At 34.7% G+C, this 6,228-nt stretch overlaps 1 protein-coding gene across 1 annotated transcript in view; it reads left to right on the forward strand.

Moving 5' to 3' along the window:
* Positions 1–6,228, forward strand: part of LOC109541235 (probable E3 ubiquitin-protein ligase HERC4) — a gene marked incomplete at its 3' end in the record, with an annotated part of 482,710 nt that overhangs the window by 30,511 nt on the left and 445,971 nt on the right.

Here is a 6,228-nt window from a genome sequence, read left to right on the forward strand (position 1 = left end):
TGAACTTTTTTGTGGTGCGCCACTGACTTCGACCGAACACATTTTTGCATTTCTTGTTCAATTTAAGAATTTCCTGATCTCTTGCAGTTTTCTCGTATCTGTTTTCGTTTTAGAGTTATTTGCACAAATATAAGTCTATGTACGGCTTCTGGGTGATTTTCTATTAATTTTTTTATAATTTTTTTGTGTCCTTTTGTTGACGTTTTTCTGTGAAGGCTCCAAGTGCAAGTTCAAGTTAAAATAGGGATGGCTGACGAGTTAAGAACTTTTTAGAAAAAAAAAGAAAATTTATTTATTTTTTTACTTTAATTTAATTTACAATAATTGAGGTTCTTCTTCTGTAAGCTAATCCAAATACACCAAAAGAAATTAATTACTTTCACAAAAAAATGTGAACAAAAGGACGCAAAAAAAGTCGTGAATCACCCTGTATACTGAAATTAATTTCTCCTAAGATAAGAAAAGACACACATATGTGGAAAGCAATTAGTCCAGGAGCATTTTTTTATCCCACAATTCAGGTCTCGCTTCATATTTCGCAATTAATTTCAAAGTTTCAGCCCTTAACCACTTCTCCATTATGCATTTTTTGCCGCAACAAATCCTGAGAAACAAGCCACGTTTGTTTCGTACGAAACACAAGCGCAACAAGAAAAAAATATGTGTCCACTTAAAAGGCTCTCGCGCAAGTGATGTATCGCCGCAGCACGAATTTTGTTGCGAGACACGTTTAATTTGCCCTGTCGAAAGGAAACACGTCTTTCCAGCATGTTGCGCAACATTGTTGTGATACAAAAGTATCCAGTGGACCCGTACCTTTAGTTAATAGCGGCCTGACGAAATATTATTAAAATTCATGATTGTAGAATTAAAAGTAAAACAGCAGAATATTTGAAAATTAATGATTTGGAAAAATACAGGTTGTGTAAAACATTCCAATATTGAGATCTTCAAAAGAAAAATTAAAATATTTCGTGTGAATTTTTTTTAAATATTTGAAATTGAAATGATACATATTCTTTCTTTATTGAAACGATAATATTATTTACTACATGGTTATTTGAGTTTCCTTGAAAAAAACTACTAATTATTAAAATAGACGTACTACTTTATTATGAATATACTGGAAAAAAGTCTCGTCTCACTGCGCCGCAACTTAAATAACGCCTGTGGCGGAGCTCATCCACCAACTCACTCTTGGCAGCACCAACTCTGGTTGCAACAATCATCACATTTAACCTCATTCAGGATGGCGAACTTCGGATTGCAAGTTCGTGAAGGCCGCGCGCAAGTACTAGTGCCAGACACTACCGGCAGGGAACGACGCGCGAGCGATAACTAGAATTCAATAACCAAAACTATTTCCTACTCAAAATACTTATTTATTGATGAATTCTTATTTACCTCGGTTCGGTATCAGTTCTGTTAATACCCGAATACCCTACCTACACATGTTACAAAATAATTTTTTTCAGCACGAAATAATTGCTAACTGTGTTAATTAAACGATTTCCAATACCTATCAAATCATCCAAATATTCGGATCTTTACTCTAGGCTTTACAATAAGAAAATACGTTGCGACGTTTATTCCATTCATTAAAACAACGTAACCGGCGTATGTCATAGTTCGTGCAGTTTCCATAACTAACCACTCTCAAGACTTGGAGGACCACAATTTTCTGTTGGGGTTCATTTCCTTAGCCGGAAGGTCTAGCCTTAGAGCCGAAACTCATTGAGAATGAAAATCGCACATCGGATGTTGAAGGTTTGTGGAACTATATTGAACAAACGGTATTAAGACAACAGAAAAAGCCATCAGGATACCCAAAAAGAAAACGACTAAATCATGGTTTATTGAGGAGAATTCAACTCCTGAGTCAACAAAAACTGCAAGAAAGAGAAACATTTGAAAAAGCCATGATTCAGCACGATTAAACCTGAAAACCGAGAAAAATATGCAAACTTTCGTAAGTAAACAAGAATATGAACGTCGAAAATACGAGATGAGGGAAAGGGACAGGTCTAAACCAGCTTCTAGGTAATTTTCTAGGGTAATAAAAACAAAAAAAGGAACATTTCAGACCATGTCGGTCCCGATGTTGAAAAGCGAACAGTTGGAAACATGGAAAAACCACTTTGAAAAGCTGATAATTATTGAACAAAGGCTCAAAGGTTCCTTCCTGGTTCGGATAACGTACCGTTAGTACGGAGGTGAATCGTTATACAGACAATTACACCAACTATTTTTTTGGATATGAAAAGAGGGGACGATACCAAAAAAATGGTAAAAAGACATCAGTACCAATCCAGAAAAAAGCTGACAAGTCAAAGTGCTCAATCTACAAAGGAATCTCACTTACCAATACGGCATACAAATTCATGGCCAATATTGTTGTGGATAGACTAACCCCATACTCAGAAGGCGTCCTGGAGGAATATCAGGCGGGTTTCAGGAAATTTAGATTCACTATGGACCAACTTTTTGCACAGGCAGTGTACTAGAGAAAGGATGGGAGTTCAACCGTATTGTCCATAATCTATTCATGGATTTTCGGACAGCATGCGACAGAATAGAAAGATCTGAAGTGTGGAATGCAATGGCCGAATTCGCAAGCACAAGAAAATTCATCCAGATGACGAAGAACGTCAAAACGGAAAACCCAGAGTGCGAATAAATAACAGGCTCGCAGATCGTTTTGAAATACGTAGCGGATTAAAACAGGGAGATGCCTTGTCATCCATACTCTTCAATATCATCCTAGAGAAAGCTACTAGAGGGCCGGCAGAATTTCAAAAAGGAATCCTTGACTGCATGAGTCCGGAAATTATTGTTAGCATATGCAGATGCCATTGACATCATTGGAGACTCCATACCAACAGTAAAAGGTATCTTCATTTCTTCAATCAATAGAATAGGGCAGAATGTAACAACTTGACACTTTTTTGAACGAGTGGAGCGTTTCAAATATCTATGAGCTACACTTACAGCCGATAATGATGTCACAGAGAAAAGAAAAGGCGTGATTCAAGCCGCAAATCGATGTCTGTTCTCTTTAAACAACTTTTCAATTCCAAAAGCATCTCAAGAACCTCAAAAGTGAGAGTCTATAAAAGCATTATAAGACCAAAAATCGGCTTATGGATGCGAGACATGGACAATGACTAAGAACTTTTTGGTCGCCACAACGACCCTAAGATCAACAAGTATTGCATCAGGAGAAACGTCGAGATTAATCATATTTTTGGCGCCGGGGATCTTGCCAAAGAAATTAAGTCCTAGCTCCCAGCGCCTAAGATGACACGGGCATGTCCATAGACTACGAGATGACAGACTGACGAGACTGGTATGGGAGGAAAGACGGCATTGCTATTCGACAGCATTACACGTGATCACGTATCAAACAGTCTTCTGTGATATACCAACACATTTATCGTATGAGTCAATATATTATTTTATCGTTATTTATTTATCGTATGGTGGTTCCGGCATCAATGCGCCAACTCCTCGAGTTACACATGCCTAGCTTTAGCTGTTTTGGAATTAAGTGTTATTGCATTACTTTCAATCCAATAGTTTATGGAGAAGTAGAATTAAGGCATTAAAATTAACTGAAAAACTAACCCTTTCGAAAACATTCGACTATTTTCGGATTTGAATGCTACTTTATACATGATTTATTCTGAAAATAAGGTAACTCCTTTTAAATCGATTCTTAAAAACGTATGTTAACAAAAAGGTATTTTTTTGTTATGTGCTTGTCATTTGTGATTTGAAATAAATTATTTATTTTTGTTTCTATTTGTATTTTGTGTTGTAACAAAACTACAAAAATAATCTACACCTGCGAAAATATAAACAAGCTTATACAAAAGTTCAGGTTTTCATAACTATATATAAGATTATAACTTGGCACTTCAAATAGTAGAAAACACATTCTGGGATGAAATAGATGCTCACCCCAGAATAATAAAAAATAATAAATTGTGCCAAAATTTGCTATTTCCTTATAAATGTGTATTTATTAAAATCATATAATGTTTTTTAATCAAAATTTTCCTGGTTCTTCATTTGAGTGGTGTCATAGATAGTGGTAATAAGCAGTAGTAAGTGCCCTTAATAGGACACTAATTGCCAAGATATATAAATTACTTTAATTTCTAGATTACCATACAACCAACCAATGATGACAAATTCCTTCCTGTGGCCCATACGTGTTTCAATCTCCTCGATTTGCCCAGGTATAAAACCAAAGAACGCCTAAAATATAAACTAATGCAAGCCATTCAGCAGACTGAGGGATTCTCATTGGTGTAAACACACATGAATGTTCGGCAGATGTTTTATGTTGTATGTCCTAACGTAATTATTGTACAATTGTTATTTACATCTTTTATCATATAAGGCAAGGCAGTACCAGATATTAGCAGGCCAGATAAATACGTTATTTTTGTTAAAAAAATTAGCTATGTCGGTACTCAAACATAGTGTAAAATGTGTAAATTCTCGGAGATGATTAATGAGATATTTTAAATGACACTTAGGTTGGATTAATTGGACACCTTGTTACTGTTGATAAACTGTTCTTGAATGCTTTATAGTCCTCATTTATTGTAACGCTTTACATATAAAAATATTTTTGGTGCCGTACAAACAAATATATTCGCAAATAGAAAGGAATTTTAGCAAATTATGCGTTGAACTGATAATATTAATATAAGGTTTGGTACATTTTCTATAGGTGGTTCACAAACTGCTCCCATTTACACATCTTTTTTTAAATCATTTGATCAAACTTTGTATTAGAGCTCAGACTGTTTAGATTCTTATAATTTTTGTTTGCGCCAGAACGAAGACTCGTTAATTATACAAAATGTGAAAATGTTTTTATTATAAACTATACAATATTTGATCTACAGTAAGTCGTTTATTGTTTTGTTCAAATTAAAGATGAAAATCTCCAAATGCAATTTAATTGACTATCCTTTAATAGAAATAAACTTCATGCTTATTAGTTTCATGCTTCGACATTTTGCCCCCAAGAAACCATCATCAACTTTGTTTTTTTCAAATACGACTATGTCTGTTTAACAGCAAATTGTAAGCCTTTTTTTTCTGAACTCAACGATGTATGTATACCAACTTCCGGTATTATACCGGACACGCCCCACACGCGGGACCCTTCGCCGCTGGCCCTGCTGTCATATATGACGCAATAGATGGATTCCCAGGTCGAAACCGGTCCTGGAGGTGCCTGAGGTTAGCACACCTCGAAATCTGCACTTGCTTACATCGTTCATTACTGTTTCACAAAATTCCACTCTTCGGCAAAAATCGTTCTGATTAAGTTCTTACACCAACTAAAATTTGTATGAACGCGGTTTGTTCTGCTACATTGCAATCTGACGATTTGATAAAAATATTTTCCTTTATCCCCTCCCTTATCCAATGTTAATAAAAGTTAAAATTTTGATTATTTTGAGACTGGCGGTCGGCCTCGTTTAGAATAATCTCTAACATGACTCAAGGTCCTAAATTTGCTATGTATCTTAGGGTTGGTTGATCTCGTAATAGTAATTAGGGTACTTATCGTTAAACTATTCACGCTTCATCTCGATTATTTCGAGTTTCTCTTAAATGCACCATTGTCGAAATGTATTAAAAATACAACTAAAGTCTACCAGCAGCCATACTTGGAATTTATCACTTGGTATTTTTACTTTTTGTTAGAGACAATAATAGATAAAACAATACGAGAAAAATACCGTTTTACAGAAAATATTTAAAAAGGGAGAAATATATTTGCTAAAGGAAATGATGGGGTAACTTATAAAAACTTTTTTTAATTCATACTTTAATTTTACGCAACTCGTTTGATCTCATATTTACGACATTCATGAGAGTTCATTAACATATTTTTAACTTATAATGTGAGCTTTTCCAAATTAAGTTTCACATGTCCCCGGATTTTTTAAATTTCATTTGTATAGACTTTGCTTAATGTTTCATAATTTACGTTCACTTTGTATATTATCCCGACGACACATTTGTTGAAATTTTCGCTTCGGTTATCATTAGTATATTATCGATAGTTTGGCCTCATTAATCTTCCGAAAGATAGCTTTAAACGCTTATTAAATAAATTTACATTTAATCAGACGTTTGTTTTTTGTTTCCATGGTAACATGTACCCGGTTAACTTGATCTAAACAAAAATAAATTAATTTT

This window comes from Dendroctonus ponderosae, unplaced genomic scaffold (assembly GCF_020466585.1).
Source record: "Dendroctonus ponderosae isolate FM_Combo_2020 unplaced genomic scaffold, Dpon_F_20191213v2 Dpon_F_20191213_1, whole genome shotgun sequence".
NCBI lineage: Eukaryota > Metazoa > Arthropoda > Insecta > Coleoptera > Curculionidae > Dendroctonus > Dendroctonus ponderosae.